This window comes from Molossus molossus, unplaced genomic scaffold, assembly GCF_014108415.1.
Source record: "Molossus molossus isolate mMolMol1 unplaced genomic scaffold, mMolMol1.p scaffold_m16_p_5, whole genome shotgun sequence".
Taxonomy (NCBI): Eukaryota; Metazoa; Chordata; class Mammalia; order Chiroptera; family Molossidae; genus Molossus; species Molossus molossus.
The window spans coordinates 107284610-107298730 of record NW_023425388.1 but is presented as its reverse complement, the minus strand read 5'-3'; positions in this window follow the sequence as shown (position 1 = coordinate 107298730).

Sequence of the window (14121 nt, the reverse complement as noted above, 5' to 3'; positions counted from 1 at the left end):
CATATGGACCAGAAATTTCATCTGTGAAATCCAAAGTCCACTATATCGAGGTCCACAAAATCGAGGGTTTACTGTAAAAGCAAAGATAAATGAGTGAAACTATATCAAACTAAAAAGCTTCTTCAATGCAAGAGAAATCATGTATAAAACAAAAAGGCAACCAACTGAATGGGAGAAGATATTTGCAAACAACACCTCTGATAAGGTGTTAATATCCAAAATATATAGAGAGCTCATAAAATTCAACAGCAAAGAAAACAAAAAATCCAATTGAAAAATGGGCGGAGGACCTGAACAGACACTTCTTCCAAGAAGACATATAAATAGCCAACAGATACATGAAAAGATTCTCAACTTCACTATCTTTTAGGGAAATGTGAATTGAAACTACAATGAGACACCACCCCACACCTGTTAGAATGGCTGTTATCAATAAGATAAGTAATAACAAGTGTTGGAAAGGTTGTGGAGAGAAAGGAACCCTCATTCACTGCTGGTGCAAATGTCAACTGGTACAGCCACCACGGAAAACAGTATGGAGGAGCTTCAAAAATTAAGACTTGAGTTATAATATGACTCAGCAACCGCTCTTTTAGGTATCTACCCCAAAAATTTGATATATGTTCATTGTAGCATTAGTCACAGTGGCAAAGACATGGAAAGAACCAGTGTCATTTGCTAGGTGACTGGATGAAGATGATGTGGTACATATATACTATGGAATACTACTCAGCCATAAGAAAAGATGAAATACTGCCACTTGTAACAACATGGATGGATCTTAAGAATATTATGCTAAGCAAAATAAGTCAGAAAAAGTCAAGAACCACATGATTTCACCAATATGTGGCATATAAAACTGAAAGTAACAAATAAATAAACAAGACAAACAAAACTACAAAAACTAATAGACACAGACAACAATATGATGGTTACCAAAGGGAAAAGGGGTTCAGGGGAAGGTAGTAAAGGGTAAAGGGGGTCAAATATATGGTGATGGAAGGAGATTTGACTTTGGGTGGTGGGCACCCAATGCCACATACAGATAGTGTGTCATAGAATTGTATACATGAAACCTATATAATCTTATTAACCAATGTCACCCCTATAAATAAATAAATTTTAAAAAAACTAAACCAAAACTTAACCCTAACTCTAAACCTAATGAAAATCCTAACCCTAACTCAAGCCTCATTCCAAACCTACCCCAAAATCTAACTGTAAGCCTAGCCCCTAACCTAATGTTAATCGTAACCCTAGCACTAATTTAAACCCAAACCCTAACTTCAAAGCTAAATTTAATCCTAACTTTAACCCCACCCCGATCATAAACAAAACACTAGCACTAACCCTAAATGTACCTTAACTTTAACTCTAACCCAAATTAAACTCAAAATTTAATGCTAACTCTAATCCTTTTCCCCCAAAAGGCATGCCTGGGACTCCAGCAGCCTCCATCTCCCTCAGCCACAACCCCGCTGGGTCTCACAGCCAGAAGTGATGGGGCTTCTCTTCCTGGCACTGGAACCCTGGGCTGGGGGGCCTGGTGTGGGACTGGACCCCTTGCTCCTCAGGGGGAACCTCTGCAGCCGAGATATCCCTCCCATTTTTTTTAAATCCCCACTTGAGGGTATTTTTCCATTGATTTTCAGATAGTGTGGGAGGGATGGAGGGAGGAAGAGAGAGAGAAACATCGATGTGAAAGAGACACATAGATTGGTTGCCTCCTGCATGACCCCAACCAGGGCCAGGGATCAGACCGCAACCGAGGTACATGCCTTTGACTGGAATTGAACCCACAACTCTTTGGTCCCTAGGCCAATGCTCTAAACACTGAGCCAAACCGGCCAGGGCTCCCTCCCAATTTTTAACCACCACACATGGGTGTGGGACCAGTATGTTCTGTGTCTGTCCCTCCTACTAGTCTCGACATGGCTTCTTTTTCATCCTTGGTTAGAAGTCTTCTGTCCAGCTAGACTTTGGGCCGTTCTCGATGATGCTGCTCTGCAGCTGAGCTGTGGTTTTGACGTGGTCGTGGGAGGAGGCGAGCACAGGGTTTGCTACCCCGCTACCTTGTCCAGAAGCCTGCATAGACCACGTTTTGTTTATTCCTCCATTCGTTTAATGGACTTTGGGCTCGTTATATTTTGTTACCATGTAACATAACAAAATATGTTACCATATATGTTACCATATAACATAACAAAATACGTTACCATGTTTTGGCAATTATAACTAGTGTACGTGAATGAGCTTTATTTGGACGTCTGCTTTCAGTTCCTTAGCGTGCACACCTCGGAGGGAGCTGCTTGATTTGCAGAGGGGCTGCCAGACTGTCCCGCAGTGGCCGCACCGATGTCTTTCCACCAGCAACGGAGAAAACCTCCCATTTCTCTGCATCCTCGCCAGCACCTGCTTCCCATTTTGTTTATTATGACCATCCCTGTGGGTATGCAGCAGTCTCTCGATGTCATTTGGATTCACATCTCCCCAAGGACTAATGCCATGGAGCACTTTTTGATATGCTTGTAGGCCATTTGCATATCTTATTTTGAGAGATGTCTATTCAAGTCCTTTGCTCATTCTTAAATTGGGTTGTTTGTCTTTTTGCATGAAGTCTACTTTAACTGCAGAAAGCAACCTTCTTTTTCCAAATAATTTCCTTTTATTTTTCAATATTTGTAATTTAATGGGAGATTAAGGTGTGCTTATTACATGTGATTTTTTTTTTTTTTTTACATTTTTGCATTTATCTTCAGATACAGCGGGAGGGAGTGAGGGAGGAAGAGAGAGAGAGAGAAATATCAACGTGAGAGAGACACATCAAGTGGTTGCCACCCACGTGACCCCCACAGGGGCAGGGGACGAACTGCAACCGAGGCACGTGCCCTTAGCAGGAACCGAACCCGGGACTCTGTTCTGCGGGCCAACGTTCTAATCGCTGAGCCAAACCGGTCAGGGTGCATGTGATATTTTTTAAAACAAATTGTGTACGTTGTTTACAGGAAAGGATCAACTTCTCAGAGGACAATGAGTTTTCAGAAAAAAAATAAATCTCCGGATTAGTAAGAAGCATTAAATCAAGCTGAAATTCAAGTCTTAAGATCCTATTATCAGAACAGGTGGCAAAACATTGTTTTTGTTTATTTTGCCCCCCACTGCATGCCCCCCATTGGAAATCCAGCCCACAACCTGGGCATGTGCCCTGACCAGGAATTGAACTGGGACCTCTCAGTCCGTGGGACGACGCTCAACCACTGAGCCACACCAGCCGGGCACAAAACACTGTTTTTGTAACCTGAGATGTTAAATACAATGAAGAATGATGAGTCTCCTCGGTTAAATCTCAGTAATCCTCTAAAATAGTAGATTAAATGTGGGCTAAAATTCAATAAACTGTAGTACCAGAGACTAGATTTTTAAAACTGGTAAAAATGAATAAAAAAGAGACCTTGGCTATTGTAATTCTAGGCAGGTTTTGTTGTTGTTTGGTTTGGTTTTTGTTTTTGCCTACATCAGGAAAATCATAGCCAACGTGACCAATACAGGGATTTAACTTTTTACATATATACCAAATTGTAAACACTCAAGAATCAGGGAACACACAAAAACCAACTCTTAGTAAATACTAATTGCATTCAACCCAATTAGGAAATACAGTTTCTCTAAGTAGAAAACAGCCCAAAGCAGTTCAGTAAACTTCTTTCAAGTGCTGAATAATTGCACAGAAAACACAGAAACAGGAATATGATTTATTTAGTCTAAAAAAATGAGTGTGGCCCGGCTGTGTGGCTCAGTGGGTGAGCACTGACCCAGGCACCAAGAGGTCTCCTGCTGGATTCCCGGTCAGGGCACATGCCCAGGTTGTGGGCCAAATCCCTAGTAGGGGGCATGCAGGAGGCAGCCAGTCGATGTTCTCTCTCATCGATGTTTCTCTCTCTCTCTCTCTCTTTTTTTTTTATCCTCACCCGAGGACATTTTTCCATTTTTTGTTCAGATAGAGTGGGAGGGAGAGAGAGGAAGAGAGAGAAACATCGACGTGAAGGGACACATCGAGTGGCTGCCCCCCGCACGACCAACCAGGGCCGGGGACAAACTGCAACCGAGGTACGTGCCCTTAGCGGGAACCGAACCCGGGTCTCTCAGTACCGCAGGCCGACGCTCCAACCGCTGCGCCAAACCGGCCAGGGCGATGTTTCTCTCTCTTTATCCCTCTCCCTTCCTTTCTCTCTCAAAGTAATAAAAAAAAATTTCTTAAGAAAAACTAAAAATAAGAAAAGAGCGCAATAAGGCTTTACACCAAAATCTCCTTAAAAAAAAAGACGTTCCTTGGTCTTAAGAAAAATTTATCTGGAGAACTGCCTTAGATATATAAAACAGGGCAAGTACAAATGGACGCCTCATACTGAAGACCGTGGTCTCAGGAATCAGGGTGCAGGCTTGTTTCACTGAACATTTTGGTCCTCAGCCTGGGAAAGGAAGTTCACAGTGACACATTTCAGTTGTCTGATGAACCCAAACTGTTGAATTATAAAAATGTCAGTTCTGGCAACAGCTCATGATAGGAGGTCAACTCTGAGAGCTTGCTGTATGGGTCCAAAAATGTGAGTGGGTTTACTTTAATCTCAAAGGTTTGTTGCTTCCTTCCTTGACCTTACTCAATATTTATATTACCCCCGCTATATGGTTGATGGTGATAAACAAAGATGAAATGGACTGAGTCCCTGCTCTGAGGAGGGTGTATCCAGGGGAAAAGTGGATACACAGGTTAATGGAATTTGTACCCTGATGGAAGTGTCTACAGCAGCGGTTCTCAACCTTCCTAATGCCGCGACCCTTTAATACAGTTCATGTTGTGGTGACCCCCCAACCACAAAATTATTTTTGTTGCTACTTCATAATTGTAATTTTTCTACTGTTATGTCTTAGGCGACCCCTGTGAAAGGGTCGTTCGACCCCCAGAGGGGTCGCGACCCACAGGTTGAGAACCGCTGCTCTACAGGGATCTGTGGGTCACAGCAAAGTGTTCCAGCCTCTGCAGGAAAAGCTTCATAACAAGTGTGCAATGTGTTGAGCATTTCTCCCCTTAGCCTCACTTTAAAAACTTCTAAGCCCACCCCAGCCGGTGTGGCTCAGTGGATTGAGTGCTGTCCCATGGACTGAGAGGTCCCAGTTTGATTCCTGGTCAGGGCACATGCCCGGGGTTGTGGGCTTGATCCCCAGTGTGGGGTGTGCAGGAGGTGGCTGATGGATGTATTTCTCTCACATTGATGTTTCTATCTCTCTCTCCCTTCCACTCTCTCTCTAAAAAAAAATAAAAAAAAAAATCAATAAAAACATATTTTAAGAAAACAAATAAATAAAAAATAAAAATAAATAAAAACTTGTAAAGATAGTATAATGAACACCCAGATACTATCATCCAGGTTCACCAGTTCTTGACATTTCAGCCAGATTTATTCTTTTTCTTTGTCTCTTTCTCTCTCTTTTTAAAAATTTTTTTTCTTTATTGTTTAGAGAGAGAAAGGAAGGGAGAGGGAGAGAGAGATAGAAACATCATCAATTGGCTACTTCCTGCATGCCCCCCACTGGGTATTTGGCCCACAACCCGGGCATGTGCCCTGACCGGGAATTGAACCGGCAACCTCTTGGTGCATGGGTTGATGCTCAACCACTGAGCCACACCAGCTGGGCTCTTTCTTTCTCTCTCTTTTTTTTTGTATCCTCACCGGAGGACATTTTTTGATATTTTGTTCAGATAGAGTGGGAGAGAGAGAGAGAGAGAGAGAGAGAGAGAGAGAAACATCGACATGAAAGGGACACATCGAGCAGTTGCCACCTGCACAACCCAACCAGGGCTGGGGACACACTGCAACTGAGGCACGTGCCCTTAGCGGGAACCAAACCTGGGTCTCTCGGGACTGCAGGCCAACGCTCCAACCGCTGAGCCAAACCGGCCAGGGCTCTTTTTTTAAATCCCTTACCTCTAGATAGTTAAACATGTATTTCCTAGGATTAAGGACATTTTATTCCTAAAATTCAGACTATCATAATAAGGAATTTTAGCCTGCATACAATAGCTAAGATACAGGTCATATTCAAATTTGTCCAATATTAGAACTGCTTTTGTTTTTCATCCAATCTAGAATCCAATTAGGGTTACACATTAGATTTAGGTATCACGTCCCTTCAATTTCCCTTCAACTAAGTTGAGTCCCCAGCCTCTTTTCCAGTACCTGACATCACTGATGATTCCAGGCCAGTGATGCAAAAGTCAGTCTGGATTTGTCCACTCATTTTCCCGTCATTAGATTCAGGTGACACACTTGGGGCAAGAGTCCAACCTTAGCGACGTTAAGTAAACACTGGCAAATAGTGTCGGTAAGGTTGGGATTTAAACTCAGAACAGCTTGAGCACGGAAATCAACACCGAGTAACTGACATTTGGCAGCTAGGGAGGACAGAGTTGACTCAGAAGCTTTGCCACCACTATCCCCACTCCCAGTCAAGTAAATAGAAATGCTGGTTTATGCTTAACAACAGCAACCAAAAAATATTCACTATGCAGCCCAAAGCTTCAAACCAAGAAAGGCAAATCTCAGGGTACTTAAAGTCTGAGCTATGAGCTGCTGCCATGGGGGGAAAAGTCACTTATCAAAAACTAGGACCCCTGGTCCGCGGGCGCCCTGCTGGCTGCCCTCCCGCAGCATGGCACCAACGCGCTGGATTAGCCGGGAGCAGCATTTGGGGGAAGCGGGATCTCAAGGGGTGGGGGTGCCCTGCAGCCTCGGTCATGGGTGTGAACAAGATGACTGTCAGCATCAATAAGGCCATTAATACGCAGGAAGTGGCTGTAAAGGGAAAACACGCCAGAACGTGCATACTGGGCACCCACCATGAGAAAGGGGCGCAGACCTCTTGGTCTGCTGTCAGCCGGCTGCCCCTCCAGCAACGCTGTGTTCCACGAACTGCTCCGAGATGGACACCCAAACGTCCCGAAGGACTCTCTGAGATACAAAAACGAACTGAGTGACATGAGCAGGATGTGGGGCCACCGGAGTGAGGGGTATGGACAGCTGTGCAGCGTCCACCTCCGACTGCTGAGATGAAGATGGAGTACCACACACAGTGAGTCTCTGTGGACAGTCCTCCCCGCCCGCGTCCCCCAGCACCTCGATGGCCTTCATTGTCGGGGCTTCTGGCTAATGAGACAGCCTGGCTTCTCAAGGGGTATTTGCACCAGCTCCCAGCTGCCTGAGAGGAAACATTCTATGGGCCAACCACGGTCAGGCCCTGGGATGTATCCTGTGTCTTCTACACCTTTTGTCCCCCGTTTTGCAAATAGAAGGAGGAACCCTATCCAATCGGTTGCCCTGTGAAAACCTTTTAGAAACACTGACTTTACTGTTAATAAAAACAGTTCCTTCCATAAAAAAAAAAAAAAAAAAAATCCAAAACAAAACAAAACAAAAAAACTAGGACCTTCTGTTGGGAGACAATTCTCTATGGCGTTTCTACATGTGACAATTTTTGTCCCAGACTATTCCAGGATGATTTGTACACAGACAGCCCCGGAAACCAGGCATATTGTCTCCCTCTGGGTCAGAGGGAAGACTGTTTCCTGACAAAGATAATAATGATAATGTCCTCATGGGCACATGTTGGACACAGTTGGCAGGGCCCCTTGTGAAGGCTGGGGGCTCCCTAAGCTCGGTCCTCGGCTGTGGCGCGCAGGTCCGTGCGCAGGGCGCCCGCCACCCGGGCCGAAGAACCCGGCACACGGAGCTCGTGCGCCTTCGGGCCCACACGGCGCTGTTCTCTCCGCGGCTGGATTCATGGGCGCCGCAGCCTGACCGAGCAGCCTCAGCAGTCACCGCTGCTTCAGAAATTCTGACCGCTTGACACGATGCCACCCACCAGGCACAGGGTCCAAATTCACAAAATTCACAACCTGAGAAATCAACATAGAAAAGCATACAAAGCCAGAAAAATCTTTTTGTCTCTGGAATAGGCAAACTTGGCACCGACCTACAAGGTTGCTTCCATAACCCACAACGTACAGAATTTCCATGGAAAAGAACCCTGCAAAAACGTCATTTCACAGTTCACAAGATGACAAACACCAGAAGAGAAAGTACCACTGTGACAGTGAAGGGCCACATATTGCTATTGGGATCACTTGCCCTCCAAATGGGAGAGAGAACAGTACATATTGCAAGAGACTTTAAAATAACTATGTTTAGAATAGTCAAGAGCATGAAGCAAGGAAAAGACACCGTAAGGCAAGCACAATGGACACACACACACACACAGAATAATAGATAATAATAATAATAATAACAGGACTTCTGGTCAAGATGGCAGGGTGCGTAAACTCTGTGCATTTCTCCTCCCATGACTGCATCAAAATTACAACCAAACTACAGAACAACCGTCACCGAGAACCACCTGAATACTAGCTTAACAGAATTCATATAAATAAGAACGCAAAGAAGAAGCGACTACACGCCGGGTGGGAGGGGTGGAGACATGGAAGGGGCAGGTCCCACACCACAGTGTGGGGATTAAGAATCAGGAGGGGGCCCTGGCCGGTTTGGCTCAGCGGTTGGAGCGTCGGCCTGCGTCCCGAGAGACCCGGGTTCGGTTCCCGCTAAGGGCATGTACCTCGGTTGCAGTTTGTCCCCAGCCCTGTTGGGTTATGCAGGTGGCAGCCACTCAATGTGTCCCTTTCACATTGATGTTTCTCTCTCTCTCCCTTCTACTCTGAGCAACAAAATGGAAAAATGCCCTCAGGTGAGGATAAAAATAAATAAATAAATAAAAAGAATCAGGAAGCTATCTCAGCTGCAGAGGTGTCCCCTGAGGAGCAAGGGGTCCCAGCCCCACACCAAGCTCTCCAGTCCAGGGCACCAGTGCTGGGAAGAGGAATGTCCATAATCGCTGGCTGTGAAAACCAGTGGGATTGTGACCCAGAGAGACAAAGGGCTGCTGGTGACTGAGGCACTGCTTTAAAGGGACAGCACATAGACTCACTTATTCACACTCACTCACCATAAGCTCCAGTGCAGGTGCAGGGTCTTGAAAAAGACCAAGGATCTAGGAGGAGGAACAGAGTTGGCTAACTTCAGGGTAGAGGTTAGGGCAACTCTCTCCAAGGACAGAAGTGCTGGCAGGTGCCATTGTTCCTTTGTTGAATTCTCCTCCAACCTAGCAGGTTTGGCAGAAGAGGGCACAAAATCTAAGATCTCCATTAATCTGGCTAACATGGTTTTCTCTGCCCCGGCGGCTCCCTGAGACCCTGCCGCTCCCAACTTGCTCCCTTGGTCAGAGCTGCTTCCATGGCTCCTCCACAGGAGCAGCCTGCTTGGGCTCGCACTGCAGCACTTCTCGAAATCTCTCCAAGGGCCACGCAACCCAAATAAGCAGCTGTAGCACTGGCATGCCTTTTAGCTCTTGCTAAGTGGCCCCAAGCCCAGCACAAGTGGCAACTGGCCTCAGATTGCATTATAACTGCCAGTAGGTGGCCCCAGGCCTGGCATAAGCAGTGGCCAGTCTTGGCCTGGAACATAGCTTGAACTAAGTGGCCACAAGGCTAGCACAAGTAGCAGTTGGGTTCAGATTGCAGTGTAGCCTCTCCCAGGCATCTCCAGGCCCAGCAAAAATGGCAATCATCTTCATATCACTTTGTAGCTCCCACCAGGTAGCCCCAAGCTGGGCACAAGCAGCAGCTCATGTTATCCTGCAACAGCATCCTACCCAATTGGCTCCAGACCCAGCACATCCAGGGCCAGCTTCAGACCACACCAGAGCACAACTCAACTAGTTCCACAAAGAACACAAACAAAGGACAGACTCAACTGGCAGCAGACACTTGCTGAAGTGGCTCCTGCTCCGTGGTCAGCCTCCATAGAACTTATCCACTGTAGTCATGGCCAGACCTCCAGCCAGTTACCCTGAGGGTCAACCCACCCCGCTGATGTGCCAACAACAGCAGAGGCCCAACTACAACAGGTGGGCACACACATCTCACACCAGGGAACATCCTTGAAGCACCAGTTCAGGTGAACAGGCAGAATGTGCCACTGGGCTTCAGAGTACACCTTTTATGCAAGGCTTCTCTGTCAAGACCAGAAGACATAGCACATCTACCTAAAACCCAGACACAAACACAGGGGAGCAAACAAAATAGGGAAACAAAGAAACATGTCCCAAATGAAAGAACAACACAAAATTCTAAAAAAGAGAACTAAATAAAATGAAGACAAGCAATCTACCAGATTTAGAATGCAAAACACTGGTGATAAGGATGCTCAGTGAACTTGGGGGAAATAGCAATGGATTTGATGAAAAAAAAAATCCCTAATCTGACAAAGGAAATAGACATACAAGTACAGGAAGCATAGAGATTCCCAAACAAAATGAAACCAAAGAGGCCCACATCAAGACACATCATAATTAAAATGCTAAAAGCTAACAACAAAGAGATAATCTTAAAAGTAGCAAATGAAAAGCAGTAAGTTACATCCAAGGAAGCTTCCATAGGACTGTCAGCTGATTTCTCAACAGAAAGTTTGCAGGCCAGAAGGGATGGGCACAAAATATCCAAAGCAATGAAAAACAAAGACCTAAAACCAAGATTACTCTACCCAGCAAGGCTGTTATTTAGAATTGAAGGAGAGATAAAGAGCTTTCTGGAAAAGAAAAAGCTAAAGGAGTAGTTCACCATCACAAAGCCAGTATTACAAGAAATGTTAAAGGGATTTCTTTAAGTAAAAAAGAACAGATAAAAAATGTGAATAAGAAAATATGGGAATGAAAAAAATTTTCCCTGGCAAAAGTAAACACTAAAAAAAAAAAAAAAAAAAAAAAGCAGATGATCAAATAATAATAAAGATAATACAAAGGTTAAAAGAAAAAAGTAGGAAGATAATGTGAAATTACACAATAAATTAAAGAATATACATGAACACAAGAAAAGTAGAACTAATGACAAAAACATAAATGTGTGTGTATAAAAGGGAGGTGCATAAAAATTATAGTGAATTTAGACTATGTTCAAACTTAAGTGAACATTGATTTAAAATAGACTGCTATAAGCATAGCTTGGTATACATGAGGCACATGGTAAACACAAGACAAAACAAAAACTATAAGTGACATATAAGAAATAAAGAGAAAGGAATCCAAACATAACACTATAGAAAGTCATCAACATATAGCAGAAGACAGTAAGATAATAAGAAAGGAATAGAGAAGAACTAAAAAATAATCATAAAAAATTAATAAAATGCAATAATTACATACCTGTTCATTAGATTAAATGCAAATAGACTAAATGTGCCAAAAAAGGCTAGGGTGATGGAATGGACAAGAAAACAAAATCATTTCTTAGGCTGTCTACAAGAGACCTACTTCAGATCAAAAGTCACACACAGACAGAAATTAAAGAATGGGAAAAAAGATATGTTATGCAAACGGTAACAAAAAAAGCTGGGATAGCAATATTGATAACAAACAAATCAGACTTTTATCAAAGGCTATAATAAGAGACAAAGAAAGGCATTTTATAATTATAAAGGGGATATTCAACAAGAGGATATAACACTTGAATACATTTGTGTACCCAATGTAGGAGCAACCTAAATACATAAAGCAAATATTGATGGAAATAAAGGAAAAGATCAACAGTAAGACAATAATAGTAGGGACTTTAATACTCAATTGACATCCAGACAGAAAATCAGTAAAGTAATGGCGCCTTAAATGAGAGATTAGACAGATGGAATTAATTGATATTTTTAGAGCATTTAACCCCAAAGCAGAAGAATATACATTTTCTGCATCAAAAAGAATAAAACACATAGGATTAAATTTACCCAAGGAGGTAAAAAACTTATATTTTCAAGTGCACATGGAATATTTTTCCATGATAGATCACATGTTAATCCACAGAACAAATATTAATAAATTTAAAGACTGAAATCATATCAAGCATCATCTCTGACCACAATGGTAAGAAACTAGAAATCAATTACAAGAAGAAAACTGAAAAACACACAAACACATGGAGTCTAAATAACATGCTACTAAAAAATGAATAGCATAATAGTTAGATCAAGGAAGAAATCACAAGATATCTTGAGGGGAATGAAAATGAAAACACACCAATCTAAAAGGGGACACAGCAAAAGCAGTCCTAAGAAGGAAATTCATAGCATTAAAAGCCTACCTCAAGAAACAAGGAAAATCTCAAAGCAATCTAAACTTATACTTAAAGGAACTAAAAAAAGAACAACAAAGAAAGCTGAAAGTGAAAAAAAATAAGAAAGTTGGAAGAATCACACCAAAAACAAACTATCATAATGAGAAATTAATTAAACAATTCCATTTACAATTGCATCAAAAAGAATAAAACACATAGGAATAAATTTAACCAAGGAGGTAAAAAAGTTATATTTGAAAAACTATGACATTGAAGAACACCACCAAAGAAGATACAAATAAATTGAAGGATTAGCTGTGATCATGGATAGAAAAAATTAACATTGTTAACATTTGCATACTTCTGAAAGCAATATACAGATTTAATGCAATCCATATCAAAATATCAATGATAGTTTTCACAGAACTAATTCTAAAATGTATATGAAACTGCAAAAGACCCCAAATAGCCAAAGCAATCTTAGAAAAGAAGAACAAAGTTAGAAGTATCATGAAACCTGATATCAGACTACACTACAAGGCTATAATTATAAAACAGCATGTACTGGCATAAAAACAGACTCATAAATTAATAAAACAGAATTGATAGCCCAGGAATAAACCCACACCTATATGGTCAATTAATCCATGCCAAAAGGCAGGAACATAGAATGGGATAAAAATAGTCTCTTCAATAAATGATGTTGGGAAAAGTGAATAGATACATGCAAAAGTAAATAAGTAAATAAAATGACACCACTTTCTCACACCATATACAAAAGTAAACTCAGAATGTATTAAAGACATAAATGTAAGACCTGAGACCATAAAACTCCTTGATATCACTCTTACTAATATACTTTTGGATATGTCTCTTTGGGCTAGGGAAACAAAAGAGAAAATAAACAAATGGGACTACATCAAACTAAAAAAGTTTTATATAGTGAAGGAACCTATCGGTCAACAAAAACAAAAAGGTAAACTACTGAATGAGAGAGGATATTCATCAGTGATACATCTGGCAAGTATTTATGTTCAAAATATAGAAGAAAATTATATCATTTAACACCAAAAAGACAAACAATATGATTGAAAAATGGGCAGAGGACCTGAATAGACACTTCTCCAGTGAAGACATACAGATGGCTGACAAGTATATGAAAAGATGGTCAACATCACTAATCATAAGAGAAACGCAAATTAAAACCACAATGAGGTACCACCCCACACCTGTCAGAATGGCTATCATAAGCAAATCAACAAACAACAAGTGTTGGCAAGGAAGTGAAGAAAAGGGAACCCTCATTTATCGTCAGTGTGATTGCAAATTGGTCCAGTATGGAGGTTCCTCAAAAAATAAAAAATAGCACTACCTTATGACTTCTCAGGGTATATATCTAAAGAAATTCAAAACATTAATTTGAAAAGATATATGCACCCCTAAGCTCATTGTAGCATTATATCTTATAGCCAAAATATGGAAGCAACCCAACTGGATCAAGAAGATGCATTACATACATAATATATTTCACAATAATATTACTTGGTATAGAAAAGAATAAAATCTTAATATTTGAGACAAATGGATGGACCTAGAAGGTATTATGCTAAGAGAAATAAGTCAGAGAGAGAAAGACAAATACCATATGATTTGACTTATATTTGGAGTCTAAAGAATAAAATAAAACAGAAACAGACTCACATATACAGCGAACAAACTGATGGCTGCTAGGTAGAAGAGGGTTTGGGGGACCGGGTGATAAGGTGAAGGGTTAGGAAGTACAAGTTGATAGTTACGGAACAGTTCACGGAGATGTGAAGTACAGCACAGGGCATGTACCTAGTAACACTGTAATAACTGTGTATGGTGTCACATGTGTGCTACACTTATCAGGGGATCACTTTGTAAACTACATAATT